Source organism: Melanotaenia boesemani, chromosome 14 (genome assembly GCF_017639745.1).
Source record: "Melanotaenia boesemani isolate fMelBoe1 chromosome 14, fMelBoe1.pri, whole genome shotgun sequence".
NCBI lineage: Eukaryota > Metazoa > Chordata > Actinopteri > Atheriniformes > Melanotaeniidae > Melanotaenia > Melanotaenia boesemani.
Genome location: NC_055695.1, coordinates 33,017,365 through 33,038,525, shown reverse-complemented (window position 1 = coordinate 33,038,525; position 21,161 = coordinate 33,017,365). Strand labels below are relative to the sequence as shown.

At 39.4% G+C, this 21,161-nt stretch overlaps 1 protein-coding gene and 1 long non-coding RNA gene across 3 annotated transcripts in view; one reads left to right on the top strand and one right to left on the bottom strand.

Moving 5' to 3' along the window:
- LOC121652648 (inactive N-acetylated-alpha-linked acidic dipeptidase-like protein 2) overlaps positions 1 to 21,161 on the bottom strand; it is a 613,163-nt gene that overhangs the window by 247,548 nt on the left and 344,454 nt on the right. The gene's annotated exons all lie outside the window — the stretch shown is intronic.
- Positions 6,544 to 10,776, top strand: LOC121652651. Its single transcript, XR_006012663.1, has 3 exons — positions 6,544 to 6,631; positions 7,202 to 7,265; positions 10,044 to 10,776. It is a non-coding gene; the product is annotated as an uncharacterized LOC121652651 (long non-coding RNA).

The following is a 21,161-nucleotide window of genomic DNA, read 5'->3' as shown; positions in this document are numbered from 1 at the left end:
TTGGGAAAATATTTTCACCAACACCTCGGTTTGCATTTTGTGTAGTTTCAGTGTACTAAATGCTGCATTTTTACTTTTTTATTTATGTATTTATTTTATCATCCTTGACTGGATTTGCTGACTATAATTCTAGCTAGAGCTGCTAGTCATTGAAAATATTTAATTGCAATTAATTCAGTGGTTCTCAAACTGGGGGGCGCATGGGATGGGGAAAATGTAGCACACAAACTAATGTTTTAACAACTTGGGCTCTTGGAAACATTCTGGTCCACACTCCAGTAACGCATTCATTAGTTGTTGCCATCCGCCAAAAAATATAAAGAAGAAGAAGAAGAGCGATCAGCGTTCACTGAACGCATCAAAGGGAAAAAAGAAAGCGAGGGATATGGAGAAACAGGTAACTGGGATGAAAGAAGGCAGACATCTTGCTCTTGGCTTAACAGTACCTGCAATAATTAATTGTTTACATTGTTTTTATCTGTTAATAAATGTACTATTACAGGATATTAGACGTATTTAATCCTCCTGTAAGCAGGGATGCACCTGCAGTTATAGAATAAGGCACTTTTGTTACTTGCTATATGTATTCACCTGAGGTTGAATGACCACACCCACACACACACACACACACACACACACACACACACACACACACACACAAACGGGGCTCTAGCAGCGTTTCTTCCTTTAGTTCATCCAGATCAGCTGTCTAAAGGCTGCTGCTTGTAAAATTATCAGGACGTCTCAGATAGAAGCTTTCTTACGATCTGTCTTTAGAGGAGGACTCTCTTGACATGACGCACCGTGGTGGTAACTCAGTTCACAGTAGATAAAACGGACTTGTCCAGAGAAAGAAACCCCTTTAAAGAGTCGATGTGAAAGATCCATTCTGCGTCCATTTTTGCTTCAGCACCACAACCGAACTGCCACTTCCTGAAACTACGCAGATGGTGCGTGTATTAACCACGCATAAATAAATAAATAAATAAATAATAATATCATTAAAAAGAAGTTGCGTTAATGCATAGGTAATACGTTAACTTTGACAGTCCTAATTATAACCTCACCCTTTAAAGCAAAATAGCTGAAAATACAAACAAGCTTGGTCACACACATACTCATACCGGTCCCTTCATGCACATACAAGTTAAATACTAACAGATATATTTATAAAGTTAGGTTTGAATATGGTGTCTATTCAGCTGGAACAAAATCAGTGAGAAAAAAAGTCTCACTGAGCATTTGGATCTACGGAAGGAAAGCTTTGAATACATTTTAAATGTTGGAAAGTCAAGGATATTCTCATTTTGAATGGATGGCAAAATGAAAGACTTACTAGTGTAAAAGAAAATATTCTCCATATTCAATCATTTCAGATTATCATTGAGATGATACTGAAAATGGCAAATATCAAGAGAGAGTGTACAATTACAGGAAATCAAACTCAACTGCCCTGCAGGAAACAAAATAAATAAATAAATAAATAATGCAGCCAGCTTGTGTTATTGCCACTCATTACCCAGAGGTGACCACAGTCCCATTAAAACAAATACCAAACGTAAAATCTTGCCTTAATGGCTCATTTCCTTCTTCACCACAAAGCTGTGCTACAATAATAGCATCACTGAAGCAGCTGCAACCATTTGTTGGGGTGGGGTTGATTAGTTATTGAGAATTGTGCAAAATAAATAAATAAATAAATATAAATAAATAAATAAATAAATAAAGCATCTCAGGATTCTTTGACAGAAGAATTTATAAACTCATTGGGTACATTAATTATGGGGCACCACCTGTTCTATGCAGACCTAATAACGCAGTGGTGGTATAGTTTAGAACTGATGATCGGTGTGTGTCGTGTGTGCAAACATCAGCAATATGCAGATATCACAGAGGAGACACATGCATGGTCAGATGGGGACTAAAATAGTTAATTTTGTCTTCTTTCTTTGAAAATACTCTTCCCTTTCGTCCAACAAAGCTTAGGTCATAGGTTTGGTCTTTACCTTCATGTGTTTTGACTGGCATGTGCAGGCTTCCTCAGAAGCATCATCTGACCGCTGTGACATGTTGTTTATCAGCTGTTATTCGTAGGCGTGGCCAGCCTGGCAGATCCACCAGCATGGCCACTCCCCTACATATAATGGCCTCAGGTGTGTGACAGCATGAAAGCTCCCTCATGCTGGCTGATGGTGTCTTTGGCTGGCTTTCTGATTTTGATCTGTTTGTCTGTGCTCCAGTGACTTGCATTGAACCTAGACCATGATGAGGTTATTTCTTATATGGAAGCTTGGCCGACCTGATGAATCTGTCAGAGCCATCGGCCATGCCAAGGAATAACATCTGATAAAGCGTCACATCAGTAAGATACTGTTTCTGAAGAAGACTGTAGATTCCAGTCGAAACATCTCAAGGTAAACACAAACATCTGCTACTTTGACTTTGATACATAGAAGACAGAGTCATGGTACTGCTTTGTAATACACCAGTAAAATGATGGCTGCAACAGCTACATTTCCAACATGTAATAAGAAACAAATTTAAGTTGTGCTATTGCAACGCTTGTTTGTCCTGTTTGCAACACTTATTTGTATTTAACTACTTGACTATTGATTTCCTGCTTTGCTGCCGTGCGGACGCTTCCTGCTTTGCTCTCCTTTCTGCTTGCATTTTCTTCTTTTTTTCTTCTTTTTTCTGATCTTTACCGGCAAGAAATTTAGGAACAAGGACTCCTGGTCACTTATAAATCACTGGAACAAATATATTTTTTGATAAATTTAGTTGATTGCCATCGGAGAACTAGTGGAATGATGTCTCCTAACCCTGCAGTATCAGTGAGCTGAGCTGAGTGTGAGCAACTTTCTTTGAAGAAAACACAGCTGCAGAAGAGGATTGAAACACTGCAAGACATTCGTGTGAATGAAGAATTTATTGACTCTGTTGTAGCTTCTGTACAAGCTACTGAGTTGTCAAATGGATTAAGTCAAATCTTCATACGTGAAGGCATGTCGAATGTGGAGCCTCCCGCTACAGACCTGGCTGATACACTTCCTTGGATGTGTTCAAATAACACTGGAATAGCTGGGAAAATCCCAAACCGGACCATCAGACTGATCTCTCCTTCTGGAACAGTGTTGGTGCCAGACCAAAGTCATCAACCCCGGCCAGAACCTGGTCTGATGTTGTTCGTCGCAGAGGTAAATCCAGCAGGAAATTTAAAGCTCCAGCACTCACTCCACCACCTGAAGTCTCACTGCATAATAAATATGATGTGTTGAGTCATATTAAAATGAATGATGATGAAGGTAATGCAAGGATCAATAAAAACTCAAGAAATAGCCCTAAAACTCAGCCCAGGGCTAACCAGACCAGGAGGAGAGGCCAAAATCCCACAAACAGGAGGACTAGAGAAGCTATCAGCGCCTCCACACAAAAACAAATAGACACAATTCTGATTGGAGACTCTATAACAGCATGTGAGGATGGCGAAGACAGAAAATTTAACACTTTTTGATACATCAGTCAGGGAACTGACAGAGATCTTTAGACCATTCTGTCTACACATCCAGATGGTATGAAGATTATTGTCCACACTGGGTCTTTGGATATTCTGAGGAGGAAAATTGGCTCCGAGATCCTGAAGAAAGACTTTTCTCTGCTGTTGGAGAGACTGTGTCAGTTTGGAGCACCATGTTTACATTTCAGGACCCATTCCTACAGCGGGTAAAGGAACTGAACTTTTCAGTAGGCTTCTTGGCCTGAACACATGGTTATCAAACGCATGTATCACCCATGGGATAAAGTTCATTGATAACTTCAATATCTTTTGGAACTGTAAGGAGCGATTCAGACCTGATGGTGTGCATCCAAATCTAACTGGATGCAGATTACTTGGTGCACACTTGCGTCATGCTGTTGGGACGGCAAACCCAAACATGAGTATACAGATAAGAGCGAAGGACACAGCAGAGAAGCGATCAACTCCCAGCTCTCCCCCCTCACCAGACCCTCTTCTCCACATCACCCGAGGTCTTCAAAGGATGTCTCTATCCCGGACCGGACCCCAGCGACCACCATCTACCAAGAAATACAGGGCTCCCCCTCCTCATCCTCCTCTTAGATCATCTGTCCTGGCAGACCAGGGAACTGGAGGAGGTGCAGGAGGTTCACAAAGCAGCAGCAGAATTCACAACAAAGATAACATGCCATGATGTGTTCAGGGTCCTTGCTGTAGTTTTGCTACTACTGACAGCTTTTCTGACATCAAGCCTGGACCCAGTAGGATTCCTGTGTTAGTTAGTAAAATAAGGAATCGAACACGGTCAGCTTGTGGGGTGAATCGATCTAATCTGTTAAATGTACCTTGTATAACTCAGAATACAACAGAGACCAGTGTAAACTTCATAAAGCTAGCTGTACTAAATGTTAGATCTCTGTCCAACAAGTCACTGTTAGTTAATGACTTCATCATTTCTCACAGTTTAGATTTTCTTTTTCTGACAGAAACATGGTTAACAGAAGACACAAGTGCTACAGTTCTTAATGAAACACACCCCCTCATTTTAGTTTCATGAATAAATGTCGAAACGGGAGGAAAGGGGGAGGAGAAGCTGCCTTATTTAAAGATTCATTCCAGTGTAAAGAAATTTCATTTGCTGATTTTACTTCTTTGGAATGTCTTAGTTTTATTTTAAGGGGCATTCCTAAAATCCTATTTCTAATCATCTACAGACGTCCAGGACACTGTGCAAATTTTATTGATGAATTTTCTGAATTATTGTCGGTTATCTCTACTGATTTTAACCATTTCATCATAACTGGGGATTTTAACATCCACATAGATAACATGACGGATGGTAATGTCAAGGAATTTTGTTCCATATTGGACATGTTTGGTTTGTGGCAACATGTTAAACAACCGACCCACATTCGAGGTCACATTCTGGACCTGGTTCTTTCAAAGGGTGTGGAAATTTTTTCTGTAGCTGTCACTGACTCGGCCTTGTCTGACCATTTATGTATTTTGTTTGATTTACTGATCACTCAGAATGTTCAACCAACCTGCTTCTCCGTTAGGAAGAGGAACATTAATGAAAGAACAAGTGCTAAGTTTGTGGAGGCCATAGCTACGTTACCAACAACCAGTGCAGAGTCAGTTGATGGACTCCTGGATCATTTCAATCTGAAAGTCTTGAATGTAATGGATGCTGTTGCACCGATAAGAATCAAGAACACTTTGATCAAACAGAAAACACCATGCAGAAACACCACTGTGGTTACCAGCCTAAAGAGAGAATGCAGAAAAACTGAGCGGAAATGGCGGAAAAATAAACTTCAAATTCACTATGAGCTGTAGAAACAAAGCCTGTGTAACTATAACAATGAGCTGTGAAGGCCAGAGAGCTGCATTTATCTGAAATGATTAACAGGAACATCAACAATTCTCGTACTCTGTTTGCTATGATTGAACAACTTACTAATCCTCCTAAACAGATAAGCCCAGAGCTCCTTTCCACTGAGAAATAAAACCAATTTGCAAACATTTTTAGCCAAAAAATTAAAACAATTAGGCAAAATATTAATTCCACACAGTCACACAAGAAAAGTAGTCTGTGTCTAAAACCCGGAAACAATTCTGATGTTATGTCACAATTTAAAATGGTGAATTTAAAAGTCCTACAAGAAACAGTTTGGCATTTGAAATCAACAACATGCACTCTGGACATGATCCCATCCGACTTTTTAAAAACAGTTTTTACCTCAGTAGAAAGTGATCTCCTACTGATAGTTAACAGCTCACTGGCATCAGGCATTTTTCCCAAGTCACTAAAGATAGCTGCTCTTAAGCCTCCTAAAGAAAAGGACTCTAGATGCCTCTATAATGAACAACTACACTGTAAAATCTAATAGCTGTCTTGACTTGCATAAATAAGTTACCAGTACTGATGTGTACTACTTAATAAGTTTTATAAAGTAACATGTAACTGCACAGTGAAAAGTACATTTACATTTTTATCTAGAGTACAGATTACATGACTTAAGTTACTCCCACTCAATGATTTCATTTTAAACCAAACTGACAGGGTTTAAGTTACTATCACAATGGCACTGGAGTTACTGTCACTTGCTAAAAGCAAGTATTTTCCAACGTATCCTAAAAACAAACTGATCTGCGCATGTGCAGTAGAAGCCAGTGGACCCGCCAGTTTGAGCTTGAAATTCAGGGATCTCATCTTGTAAGGTAAGTTATCAAACATATGATAATTGTGTGAATTTCTTTTCTTTTTTCTTACTTTTGATAGTAATTTATTGAATGTCAACATAGCAAGGGACTTTTACTTATAAAGTATTTTATATTCAAACACTTTCTTAGATAGTAAGAACACCTTTTGGTCCATTAAGTTGTCCATCAAGCTTTTTGACACGTTATTGGTCAGAAGTTTGAACTACGGTAATCTGATTGGATGGATACAGTTAGTTCCCACCTCCACAGTTACAGCACAGTTTATGGCCAGGACGGCTGCTGTAAACAGTGAGAAGGGATGATACTGCAATATCCACATGTGGTGATAAGCGATTGTTAGAGCGGACGATACGACGAGTGAACATAGTTGACTTTACAACCTTCTTGGTGAGTCTTTCTATTACAAAATGTAGTAAACTATCACAAAGCTAACATTGCTAATGCGGTCACTAAGCTAGCGCTAGGCTAATGTGGCCCGCCTAGCTCCCGTGTGCGTTAAATTGGGATGCGGACTTTACAAATGAGCTATGATTTGAATCAGAAGGTGCGTATGTGCATATATATTAAATATAACATCCTTTGGACAGGTAGCTACCTTAACCATTTAATGTTCTACACTGCTCTTTGGTCAAATACAATTGTTAGTAACTATATTGTATTTTTTTTTTTTTTTTTTGTATTTTTGTTGTTTTCTTAGAGATTGTGAATGTCAACTTGATGGTAAGGATAAAGAAATGCACTCATAATAGTAGTAAATAGTGATAATGTATAATATCTGTAAAATGAAACCAAAGATCAGTGGCATGATAAGATAATGATATTAATTGAGTAAACATGGATTATGGAATTATTCATGTGGCTTATTGCACATGTACAGTTTTGCTTTATGTGAATGTGTGTCAAAAATTGGAGTTGGAATTTTCCTTTTAAATTAGAAATTCTTTGTTTATTTTCCAGAAGAACTCAACCCTGTTGCTTCATCAACGTCCACTGGCGTGACCACTAGGCTGTGAAACTGGAGGTGAGATCCCAGCAGCCAAGAGTTTGGGTGTTACATGCATTTAACACACACTAAAAATTTCGTCTTAATATAACCAATTGCAGATGCAGTGGTCCTGTAAGCAGTGCACTTTTTCAGCAGACAAAAGAGGACAATTGTTGAAACACTGTCGCCTGAAACATGGAAGCTTTACACGGCAACAACCAATACCATGTCTTCATAATGACTGCTTGTGCACGTTCAAATCTTTCAATGCACTCAAAGTGCATTTATCTGTTTGGCACTGTGCATCAGACAAAAGGCAAAGTGGTAAACCCACAGCTGCATTCCACTGCCAGTTATGTGATTACAGGGAGCCCTGCACTGAAGCAGAGTTTTTCACACATTTGCGCAGTCATTTAAAACTTAAGCAAAGAGTTCTGTGTCCATACAAAGGCTGTGATTTTCAGAGCAATGTGTATTCAACATTTAATGCGCATAAAAGTAGGGTTCACAGTAAGAACACTACACTATGTTTTAAATCAGGAATAGTAAACAACATTGAACAACCAGATAAGGTGACAGAAGAAGATCATGTTTCTTCACAGGATGACCTTGAATGTGAGTATGAGGAGTCTTTAGATGGCACACAGGACTTGGAAACTCAGCTGGAACGCAACCTCGCTGCTTTATTTTTAAAAATGCAGACAATCCTGCACATATCTGAAATCGCTGCCCAAGAAATCATACAGCAGATCAATCAGATTCATTTACTTTCAAAGCCATTAATACAATGTGCAGTTCAAAAAATTATCACTCAACATTGCAGTGATGTGGATGATACCATAGTGAATGACATTGTAAATGTAGTTACACAAAATAATGTCATGTTCACCAATACAGGAGGATCCCTGTCAACAGCCAGCAGGACAGCATCCTTTATACAGAACAAATTTCCAGTTGTTATGCCAATTGAATTCTACCTTGCCAGAGACAGCTCATTTGTGTATGTTCCTCTACTGAAAATGCTGCAGACATTGTTAAACAATAAGGATGTTTTGGATAAGGTGCTGCACGAAAAGACTCTTCCATCAGAAGGATACCACTCATTCAGAGATGGCTCACACTTCAAAGAAAATGTCCTTTTAAATGTGGGAGAGTTCAGGATTACTCTAGGTCTATATATAGATGATTTTGAAGTGGCTAATCCACTTGGAACATCTAAGAAAAAACATAAACTATGCGCAGTGTATTGGGTACTTGCCAATCTTGATTCCAAATATCGGTCAGCCCTACACTCCATACAACTTGCACTTTTGTGTAAGGTAAATTCTGTGAAGGAACATGGTTATGAAGAAGTCCTGCGTCCAATTCTTCAGGATCTTTCAACTCTCGAGGAACATGGTGTTTATGTTGAACAACTAGCAGAAAGTGTTAAAGGCACTGTTTTGTATGTGGCAGCGGACAACTTAGGGGCTCACTCTGTGGCAGGATTCCAGGAGAGTTTTGCAGCAGATCATTTCTGTAGGTTTTGTATGTGTAAGCTAGATGAGATACAGCATAAGGAAGTCCGATCAGGTCTATTCCAGTTAAGAACAAGACAAAATCATGACAGACATGTGCAAGATGTTGTAGAAGACCCTGCTGTGGCTAGACATTATGGTGTTAAAAGAGGGTGTCCATTCAGTGAACAACTTCAACACTTTCATGTGGTCGATGGCTTTCCACCTGACATCCTGCACGACTTTTTAGAGGGTATTGTGCCAGCAGAATTGTCACTGTGTCTTCAGGATTTGATTACAAAGAGAATTATTTCTTTGGACGCTCTGAATAAGGCCATTAAGCAATTTCCTTACACATTTTCTGATAAAGCTGACCAACCACAGATTATTCCAAAGACACACATCTCCAAGAGAACTATTGGGGGCAATGGCCATGAAAATTGGTCTCTCCTGATGCTCCTTCCATTGATGATAGGACATAATATCCCGGAGGGAGACAAAGCATGGGAGATACTTATGCTTCTGAAAGATATACTAGAGATGGTAATGTCATCTTACTTTACTGATGAATTAATACACTTCCTGGAATGCAAAATCTCAGAACATAGAGAGTTACTGCAACAAACCTTCCCAACCTACAAACTTCGTCCTAAACATCATTTCATTGAACACTACCCTCAAATGATAAAAATCTTTGGCCCACTAGTAGATGTGTGGACAATGCGATTTGAAGGGAAGCACAATTTTTTTAAAAAGGTTGTGCATGACACTCGCAATTTTAAGAACTTGCCACAAGCTTTAGCTGTGAGACACCAAAAAATGATGGCCTTCCATTTGGATTCATCATTCTTCAGGCCTGCTTTGGAAATTGATAAAGTGAGGTCAGTTATGCTTACATCTTTCCCTGAAAATGTTCAGAACTCCCTACGTCAGCATAATGCCAAACAAAGCACAGTTCTGGTTGCATCTTCTGCTTGTGTACATGGTGTAAAATATAGTACAGATATGATAATTTCAGTTGGATGTTGCTCAGGTCTTCCAGAGTTCCAGCAAATAGCACATATTGTTGTTGTTAATACAGAAATCCTGTTAGTCTGTAAGCTTTTGACTTCATGGTATACTGAACATTTGCGTTGTTATGAGTTGTGCTTCAGTGGGGGAGGGTGTCTAACTGTCACCCAAATCTCTGATCTAAATGATCCTTTCCCCTTATCTTCCTATCGAATAAAGGGAAATATGTATGTGTCACTAAAGCGTTACATATTATGCTGAATGACTACATGGAAATTGACACTAAAGTCATGTCTGTTCTCTCTAGGATCATGGGGAGCTATAAACTAAGAATTATTGTTAATGAACAGGATATACATAAAGTTTCACTACATGTGAAACCAGAAACAGTTGAAGATCTGATGATGATAATTAAAGAAAAATGCAAACTCAAGGAAGACTTTAATCTTATGTATGAGGATCCAGATTTTGATAATTCCCTCTGCAACCTTGATGATGTACAAGATTTGCCGGCTTCAAAAGCTACTGTCAAGATCATACCATTAGTGACGCTGACAGTGATACCTACCACCTGCACGCCTACCACCTGCACCTCTGGTGTATCTGATGGCTCCTCAGATGATACAGTGATTCTGTCGACACCAAGCCCATCAGCAAGACAAGAGCAATGGCCAGAGTTTTTTGACATTCCAAATTTTCCTGTTGATGTGGAATTCAGGCTAAGACAGGCCAATCTTCTGTATTTACAAGACCGTACTTGCTTGAATGTACCAAGAGACATGAAGCATGGTATTTTGGAGAGAATCGCTGAAGAGATCTACAGATTTGATGCCTATCCGAATGAAGAACGATGCCATTCTGTGGCATTAGCACTCATAACAAAACATCCCTGTCTGAGGGAACCAGGCTCACCAGATGGGTGTTCTGGCTGGAAGAACAGCTTGATGTACAAAATGGGGAACTATCGCACTAAACTGAGGAAAGCAGGATGTGCAGAAGTTGCAATAAATGCAGGGATAAGACGTACACCACAAGTGGGAGCAAAAGGTCTCAAAAGACCAAAGAGATTTGAGGTGAATTACTTACCTAACCTACCAGAAGGGCAGAATAAAGATGGACTAGAGGCTGAAAGAAAGCTTCTAGTTGAAGAAATGAGAAAACGGAATCCCAGTAGAACCATTATTGCTGCAAAGATGGACCAGACCTTCCCCCTGCGGAGACGGGATATTGTGGAGGCTGAACCTCCAGTGAAAATCCTGAAGGCGAGGTGGCCTGCCCTTTTTTCAGAAAGACAAGTAAGAACTGACACATACATGCTTCATGCTTTTGTATTTACACCTGCCAAAAAAAAAAGAAAGAAATTGGTCTAATGATGTGTTCTTCATGTTTTTTTTTTTGTTTTTTTTTGCTGTGCATTGCAGGTATATGCAGAGTTCAACAGGATTGCCACCACAAACCTAGAGAGTGACTTCTTTGATTCATTAGACCGCTTTACACCACGGTTTCTCACCATCTTCAAGTCCAAGAAAGCAAGTGTTGGAGATAAATTAGCTGAAATTGTGCAGCAGATCGATTCAGCGGTAAGTCTACTTCAGGTTTATTTTATTTTTGATGAGTATGAATGAATATAAAAACTGAATTTTTTTGTACTTGGGGCAACTTGCAGTCCTCACTACACCCTAGTCCTTAGCTGCTAATGAACTGTTCTACATCTAGAAATGAATTCTCTGCTCTGTCAGAAATTTTGGTGAAACCCTCTCATGTACATTTTAAAAAACATGTTTGCTCTGTAATGTTTAATGTTGTATTATCCTGTACTTTATCTTTTGGTTCTACTAGAGGCCAGATGTGACAGCACTTCGTACCCTTGTTCTCAGAGGCCTCCCAATTCTACTTGGTGATGATCCAAGTGACTTCTACAACACTGCTTTTGTAAGTTCACACATAGGTACAGAAAATAAGAATATAGAATATGTTTTGTGAGTTGAACAAGAAATACGAGGGACAGCAAGAATGTCCTAGGTCCAGTGCAGTGGGCTGGCAAGGGTGGAAGACTGGCAGCTGAAATCATTTTTATACATTAAAATTAATGTATGGTATGACATGAACCCATGTATGTTGATGCTGGAAATTGCAGGTTTATGTGCAGTTAATTATTTCTTCTTTCTTTTATTAATTTGTTTCTTTTTGAAAGGCAGATGTGAGGAAAATATGTTATGTTTCAGCTGTCAGACTTCTACAGAAATTTCACCAGGTTGCTAGACTGGCAACTCTCCCACCTTCCGATAGTCTCTGGAGAAAACAGTCCCAGGTTTTGAAAAGTACAAAAGCCCCTTCATAAAAACTGGGCAATGCAAAAAAGACGACAAAAAAGTTGGATCATGGAGGCTGTAAAGATAAAAAAAAAAGCCAGCCATGTCCACCATCAACAGGGACTAGGGGGTTTTATGCTCTCCCACGGCTGGGTCTGCTGGTAACATTAGACAGCAGGGGGCATGGCCAGCCTACAGGGTCGGTCAGGTGGAATGGGCTGGCCATGAGAAGAACAGCTTTTAATTGACAACACATTATTTAGGTGATTCTTCTGAGGAAGGTTTACAGATGACCGCTAGAAAATCTGAAAGTAAAATCTAACATATTATCCTTGCATTTGGGAAACCGAAAGAAACTGAAACTAATGAAAAATAAATCCACACAGCTTGAAAGGTTGTGTACGTGGGACAGATGTAATTGGGATTGTGTTTCTTACAGGTCTCAAACTGCAGTGAGGCCTGGGCAAAGGTGACTGTTGGCTTGGTGACCATCATCAATGAAGATGCACCTGTGTCTTCAGATCCTCTCCATCTAAACCCACTGTCAACTGGCATCATTCTGGAAGGAGGTACTGTGATGGAAAATCTCCCAAATCTACCACAGGCACTCTGCCTATTATTTGGCCTGTCCTATGCTCTCCACCTTGAATACCCAAGAGCCATGCGAAACACACTGACCTTCATCCAGCGAGTGATGCTTAGGTTGGGAGAGAACAAACTTCCCCCAAGACTTCAAACTCTAACAAACCTCCTGCTGAGTTAGTGCAGTCATCTAAGAGTTACCCTTGGCACTATGTTGCTTGTGTATATGAGCAGTGCTGGTTGCTATTTTGTTTAATTTTTGTTTTTACTACTGGTCATGTTAATGGTTGTCCTACTGTTTTGCCTGTCATTTAGCCTGTGCTATGTTCCCCATCTTAAATACCATGCAAACATATTGACCCTCATCCAGAAACTGATGCTTGGGCTGGGAGAAAACAATCTTTCCCCAAAGACTCTGAACTATTAAAAAAACATTCTGCTGAGTTTGTGCAGTCATTGAACCTTTGGCACTGCATTTCTTATGTATATATGAGCAGTGCAGGTTGCTATTGTTTTTTGTACTTTTGTTTTTGTTATTACTGGCCACGTTACTACCGGTTGTTGCAGATAAAAATGTTTTAAATCTGTGGTTTTAAAGGTAATTTCTTTTAATAAACCTGTTTCTTACTATTGTGGTTGCATGTGATGGATTTTTAGTTTATACCTGTACACCACCATATTTATTTAAGTTATTGAGTTGGCAGACATTTTTGGCATTTTAGACATAGCCATTCCTTACAAATTAGACCTTGTTTCATGGCTAAATATTATTTGCAAATTTGATCATTTACTGACTTTTATTATTTGCATCTACAAAAAGAGGACCTTTATTTCCTGTTGTGTTAAGAGATACCTTTTGCGCAAGTTAGGCAAATTTCACTGAAGTTAGCTTAACTTGAATAATTGTGGCAATAGGAATACACACAATAGTTAAATTTACATGATGCAAGTTAGTATTACAAACTAGTACTTCTGAGTAGTCTATACAGTAACTCATCTTATGTACACATTAGGCATATTGCCAAGTACTCCAAACTAGTTTTTCTTAGTTACAGTAACTCAATTGTTAAGTAACTGTTACTTTGTATATGATAGTTACTAAAACGCATAATACCTATTCCCTAGTACTTACTATTCTAAGTGCAATCGGTTTGCATGCTTTTTCCAAGTAAAGTGAACTTATCAGATTTTACAGTGTATAGACCATCTCTAACCTCTCTTTTATTTCCAAGATTATTGAAAAAGTTGTATTTCATCAGCTTCATGACTTTTTAAATGAAAGTGGAAATCTTGATAAATTTCAGTCCGGCTTCCGACCTCATCACAGCCCTGAAACAGCTCTGGTCAAAGTGTTAAATGACATTAGGTTGACTACTGATTCTGGTCAAGTATCAGTCCTGGTTCTGTTGGATATCAGTGCTGCGTTTGATACTGTAGATCACAGAATCCTGTTGCACAGGCTGGAAAACTGGGTTGGACTTTCTGGAGCGGTTCTTAACTGGTTCAGGTCCTATTTAGAAGGCCGGAGTTATTTTGTTACGATCGGCAGCTATGAATCCGAGCGAGTGGCCATGACTTGTGGAGTCCCCCAGGGGTCAGTCTTTGGACCTCTTCTGTTTAACTTGTATCTGCTCCCTTTGGGTAAAATATTACAGAACTATAGCATCAGTTATCAAAGTTATGCAGATGATACACAACTTTATGTGTCTCTGTCACCAGATGACTGCAGTCCAATAGACTTATTGTGTCAGTGTCTGGAGCAAATAAACACCTGGATGAAGGAGAATTATCTACAATTAAATGAAGACAAAACTGAGATTATTCTGTTTGGTAGCAAAGAGAAGAGGGTCAGCATTGGTAAACATCTGGAGATTCGGGCTCTTAAAATCACCGACCAAGGTGGTAACCTGGGAGTGTTGATAGACTCAGACCTGACTTTCAGCAGCCATATCAAAGCTGTCACTAAGACAGCTTTTTACCAGAAACATCAACAGAATTAAAAGTTTAGTCTCCCAGAAAGACCAAGAGAAACTCATCCATGCATTCATCTCCAGTAGACTGGATTACTGTAATGGTCTTTAACAGGACTTCCTAAAAAGAGCATTAAACATCTGCAGCTCATCCAGAACACTGCTGCTAGAGTTTTAACCAGGACTAAGAGATCTGAACACATCACACCAGGTTTGAAATCTTTACACTGGCTTCCAGTCAGTCACAGAATAGATTTTAAAACCCTTCTGATTGTTTACAAATCCCAGAATGGTTTAGGCCCAGAATACATCTGTGATATGTTCAGAGAATATAAACCTAGCAGAGCTCTTAGATCCAAAGACTCTGGTCAACTAGTCCAGACCAGAGGCCAGACTAAACATGGAGAAGCAGCATTTAGCTGTTATGCTGCAAACAAATGGAACAAACTGCCAGTGGAGATTAAACTTTCCCCAAATGTAGACATTTTTAAATCCAGGTTAAAAACATTTCTTTTCTCATGCGCCTATGCATGAAATCTACACGGTAACTTTTTTAACTTATCTTGCTTTTAATCATTTTAATGTAATTTATTATTTTATTGTGATTATGTGTTGATGCCTTTTACTATTTTTAAATATCTGTAATGTCTTTGTTTTATGTAAAGCACTTTGAATTGTCCTGTACATGAAATGTGCTATACAAATAAACTGCCTTGCCTTGCTTTGACTCTTCTGTGTTTTCTGGCTACTACTCTGATTGTGGATTTCTGACACTGGATTATCTGTCGCTACCTTTGATTTAACCATTGCATGATTTACTATGCTGATTTTTTGGATTACAAACTCAAAGCAAAGAGGGGAGTTGACTAGTTGGCAAACTAGCTAGCCAGTGGCTCAGCTAACGATCGATGCTACTACTGCATTGCCTAGCAACATGGGCCCAAAGAAGGCACCGTCAGCTGAAAACGGAGACGACATCAGGACATTGTTGGAGTATCTTCTGTCAAACTCCAGCATAAAGCTGTCTTGCAGCTGGTGGAGGAGGTTAAAGTTCTTCGAATCGAGAATGCTGAGAAAGATGGCTGTCTGGCGGAGCTGGATAGCAGAGAGCTGGAGCTGGAGCAGTACACCCACATGAACGAGTGTGATCGGGCTCCGTAATTAACCCTGGTCATACGTTCAGGCGGTGAAAGCTGATAATGGGGAAGAACCAGAGGAGTGGGATGTCAGTTAAACACTATCGAGGCATGCCACCCACTCCACCGGAGAAATGACATTACCACTGTACCAATCATCTTGAGATTTGTCAACAGAAAGCAGAAAACTGCATTACTGAAACAGGAAAAGAAGAGGAACAAACGTCTACACCAGGGGTCTCTAACTCTGGTCCTCGTGAGCTACTGTCCTGCAGGTTTTAAATGTCTCCTACTACAACACACCTCTGCACAAGCCTGTTAATGACCCAGTGATATGAGTCAGGTGTGTTGCATCAGGGAAAAATCAAAAACCCTGGTCTACACGAACAAACACCTGACAAAACTAAATGCTAACATAGCCAGAAATGCATGCTACTTAAGAAAAAAAAAAAAAAAACAGGGAAAAATTTAACATACATGGACTACAAACTGCAAAATGTTTAATTAACTAAATGGAACAGCAGTGCTGGGGTTGTGTGGCGTGGAAGGTGTGGACCCAAATGCAGGCAGACGAAGCAGGAGGGAGACCGGTGCAGGAACAAGCGGACCTTGTGTACCACGGAAGTACGTCTGCAATGCTCGAACATTTAAAGAGGAGGAACGTCGGACTTACATAACAACCTCATGCAAGATTTCAAAGCTGATGGTGAAATAAGATCCACTTATAATAATCATGAGATACATAATCCGATTGGTCGACTAGTCGTTTTAATAGCCGGTGACTAATCAACCATCAGAATAGTCATTAGTTGCAGCCCTACTTGGAAGGTAATTGTTAAAATTTTTCATTTCATGGAAGTAAAATAGAAGTTTTTTGTCATCTTTACTGTTTTTATGTTGACAATATTAGGGTGAAAAATGTTTTTACTAAAAATGTTGTTTACCTAGAAAACATAGTTTGTTTAGTATGACAGGGTAATCCTCTTGGTTATGTAGCCATTAGCTCAACATCAAATAATAACCATATTTCTATAAACTGAGGATCCATGTGTCAGTTTATGAGCAGCACAGAGCAATGTGAAGGGCGTCTGCTGAAGGTAAAGGTAAATCTACACAAGACTGAGTTATAATCATTGTTGTAATATTAGAATTATTAGAATAGAATAATTATATAATTATAATGTTATAATATAATTAGAATATGTTCTGTGTAGATTGTAATAACTCCAGGACTAGGTATCTCACAGAGAAGCTTTGTGTTGTGTCTGATAAATGTTGGTTTGGTTCTTGTATTTTTATTATTTAAACAGTTGTTTTATCATGTAAAGCACTTTGTGCTGCTCTCATACATGAAAAGTGCTGATGTGATAAAGTTTGATTTGAAGGGATCTATGTCACAGTCTATGTGAAACTGAGAGACCGTTGATACTCTTCTGTTAAAGTTGTCAGTTTTTATGTCTGTAATTGAAGGGTACCAACATTTCTGTCTGTGTCTGTACAAGAAGTAAAAGAATATCAGATATTTTGATTTTTCTTTGGTGTCTGGAAGATTCCCAAATGGAAAGCTGCAGACACATAAGTCTACTTTTTAATTCATCGGGAGTCACAACTACTAATTTTAGGTGAATTGAGGCAAGGTAAGTTTTTCTGTAGCGCAATTCAACGACAGGGGGATTCACAGAGCTTTACAGAATACAAGAAGCACAATTTAACATTAAACACCAGAGAAAAAGGAAAAAGAAAGGACACTGGATTAAAACTGTATTAAAACATAATCAAGTCTAAAGTTTGAAACCAAGTTTAAACATTCCAGCTTAAAAGAACCAGATGCAGATCTGGACTTCTAAATGTCACCTATTGAAATGCAGCTGAGAACAGGTGGGTCTTTAAGTAAAAGATGCAGCACTGAGGTCCAGTAAGACTAAGACTGACATTTTTCCATCATCTGTATTCAAACATACGTCATTAATGACTTTGGTTAGAACATCTCAGGGCTGTGGTGCTAAAACCTGTGGGTGGGCTCTGTTATATGCTGAATCAGCACAACGTTGTCCAGACTGTTACTCAGGTCTTTAGTCGCTTTGTCCTGAGGGTTGTTTACATGGATGTTAAAATCACCAACAATGATTACACAGTCAGAATCTACACAGATTGTCGCAGCAGGTCACTAAACTCATAAAATGCTGTGCAGTGTCCGGGGGCCTGTAAATATTTAGAAACATGACTCTGGAAGAGGCTTTCAGCTGAAGAACCATGTATTCAAAAGAAGGAAAACTTCCAGGAGATAACTGCTTCCACTGAAATGATTCATTAAATAAAACTGCCCCCCCGGCTCTCTTGGGGGCACACTGCAGCTCACAATGTTAACTCCTCTTGGAAACCTTCTGGAAAGCAGCTCTCTGGGTTCTGACAGAGCTACATTTCTCCTTCTGTTACCAAAATTCATGGCTGCCATTATCCACGCAGCCTGGACCCTCCACACATCGTACATCCCAAACATGAAGCTGGCCACAGGAGGGGTGGGGCACCCTCCCTTTAGCCGCTCTGGTGGAGGGTTTGTAGGGGGTCTGGGAGGTAGATCTGAGTCCAGCTCCATCATCTGCTTAGTGAATTTCAGGTTAGGTTAGGGAGGAGTAAAGATGGTGATGACCAGTTGGGGGCTTGGTGGGATAAAGGTCCAACATCCTGGTTGGGGGCAAATAAAGATCCTTCCTCTTGCCTCTGATGTCTCTGTTTCTCGAAGCTGGGTGGGGGCAGATGTGGCTCCTCCTCTGGGTTTCCATTGGGTTTTGTTTGGTCTATCTGCGGGAAATAACTCCGCCTGTACCTCAGTCTTGGTACCAAAAGCTGAGGACTTTGGTGTTCTTTCCCCACATCCACTGAGCGTTATTTACAGTAGAATCACTAATAATCAGAGCTTCAGGCCCAACCTTTTCCTGTGGCCTCATCATAGACTTCAGCTCGCTGCACCGGCCTGTGATACGTTGTCCTCCCTTTTTCAGAAGGCATGATTTACTTTTTGGCTTTGCACCAGTTCCAGGGATGGTAGTTACAATATGATTTATTGTAATTCATGGAGGCTGCCTCTTTCTTGGTAGTGTTATCTGTGCCACTTAGCCGTCTGTTAGCTTGCTCATCTCTGCTGTTTCCATAAATGGCAAGGCTGTTTCATTTCCACACCGTCCATTTACTTCAATATTGACTTCGAGGTGGCAAACGTTTGCCTCCAGCGCTGTTTTCTTCTTAAATAGGTCGTAAGAGTCCTGTGGAAGGCATCTTGCTGCTCGTTAGCCTAGCGTTAGCACCTTTCCAAGCTGCTTAGCTTTAGCTGTGTGTAAGCCATGCCCACGGAGCGCTGAAGATAAAAAGTATGAGGAATATCACAGTTTCTAATTAAAATGCTTTAGTCCCAGTGATTAATTGGTATTCAAAAGCTACTGTGGGTAGGTTTGTAAGTAAAAAGGGGGAAAAATCAGCATAAAAGTCAATAAAAATCAAAGCTAAGAGCCAGAGCAAGCAGCAAGCTAATGTATAGGACAGCAGGAAGCATTTTTAAATGCAAGTTGGAGGACAATCTAAATACAATGAAGGAAGTAAATTTATCACTAAACCTTTTATGGTTTTCGTGAATATTTTCAATAATGCCACCAGATCCTACAGCCAGAGCAAAGATTCTGTAATCCACTCAAAATATTATGTGGGGACTTTTTTTTCTGGTGATAATTCCTCCCTGGATGCTATGGAAGCCCATTTCCGTCACTCTGATGAAAAAAAAAAAACATAGTATCTCATAATTATGACTTAAGTATCTCATAATAATGAGATACTATCTCATAATAATGAGATACTATCTCATTATTATGAGATACTATCTCATAATAATGAGATACTTAAGTCATAATTATGAGATAGTATCTCATTATTATGAGATACTATCTCATAATAATGAGATAGTTAAGTCATAATTATGAGATAGTATCTCATTATTATGAGATAGTTAAGTCATAATTATGAGATAGTATCTCATTATTATGAGATACTATCTCATAATAATGACATACTTAAGTCATAATTATGAGATACTATCTCATTATTATGAGATAGTATCTCATTATTATGAGATAGTTAAGTCATAATTATGAGATAGTATCTCATTATTATGAGATACTATCTCATAATAATGAGATAGTTAAGTCATAATTATGAGATAGTATCTCATTATTATGAGATACTATCTCATAATAATGAGATACTTAAGTCATAATTATGAGATAATATCTCATAATTATGACATAGTTTCTTATTATTATGACTTGGCAAGTTGCTTATTTTGAGCTTGTTTTCAAGGGCTTGTCGCTTGTTACTGCAAAATCTGGCAACAGAGACCCGGTCCATCAGTTGCCCGCGCTCAGACACAATGACTATGCTAGCATAGCTGTTTACAACGGTAAGTAACGTTGTTTTGTTTTCATTGAAGCTGGATCTGTAACATAAGCTAGCATATTATAAAGTAATCAGTTTTTTTCCACTGACGATAGGCAATTTTCAAAATAGCTCCAAGGGATGCTTGGCTATTGTCAAAGCTTAGTATTGTATGTCTTTAATTTGTGGGTCCACGAGCAGTTCTTAACTAACTCTCGCCCCAAATCACTACGGGCTTTATGCGTTGTTTGCGAATCCAAAACTATACCTTTAGGTCTATTCCCCCCCCTGAATGTTAATAAAGCAATATCACGAGAGTTAGTGAGAGGACGTCGGGTTGCTTCGTCCTGCAGGTGGCAGGGGTGCTTTCCAACACCGGGACACATTTCCCCCATAACTAGTGTTATACACAATATCCCGTTTATTATACGACTACTTGGCATAAATAGATTACTTCTGCATGGAATAAAATAGTTTCCCACAGTCCAAAGCGTGCCTGTAGGCGTTTTAAGCTCCGTCAGTCCAGACGAGAGAGGACAGAACAATTTGCAAGGGTGAGGGTCCACAGACTTAAAATTTTCTGTCCGCCAAATGTCACATGACGGCAACACACAAGCGGTAAGGGGCTACATCTCACTTTCCTCCACTTGATAGACTTAAAGCTGCAGCCGACCAAGCTGCAGGTCCTGTGGTTAGAGGCTGTTACTTTGGCAACGTACCACTACAGGATATATTAAACAGTGCATTCAACCGCTTCTTGAGAACTTAAGATTTGGGCTGTATAAATAACATTAACGTATTAATAATTGATTTAATATGCGCTGAGGCACTCTCGTCACAGCGTATCACCCTGCCACATTAATAATATTTCTTATAGGCTACGCTGTCTTCACTGATAGCTACGCTGGTCTTGCATGAGTTGCTGGTGTTGTGTTTACATGCCATCAATATTTTGATTATGGTCAATATTCCGCTTTCTGAAACTTTTAGAACTCACTGTTTA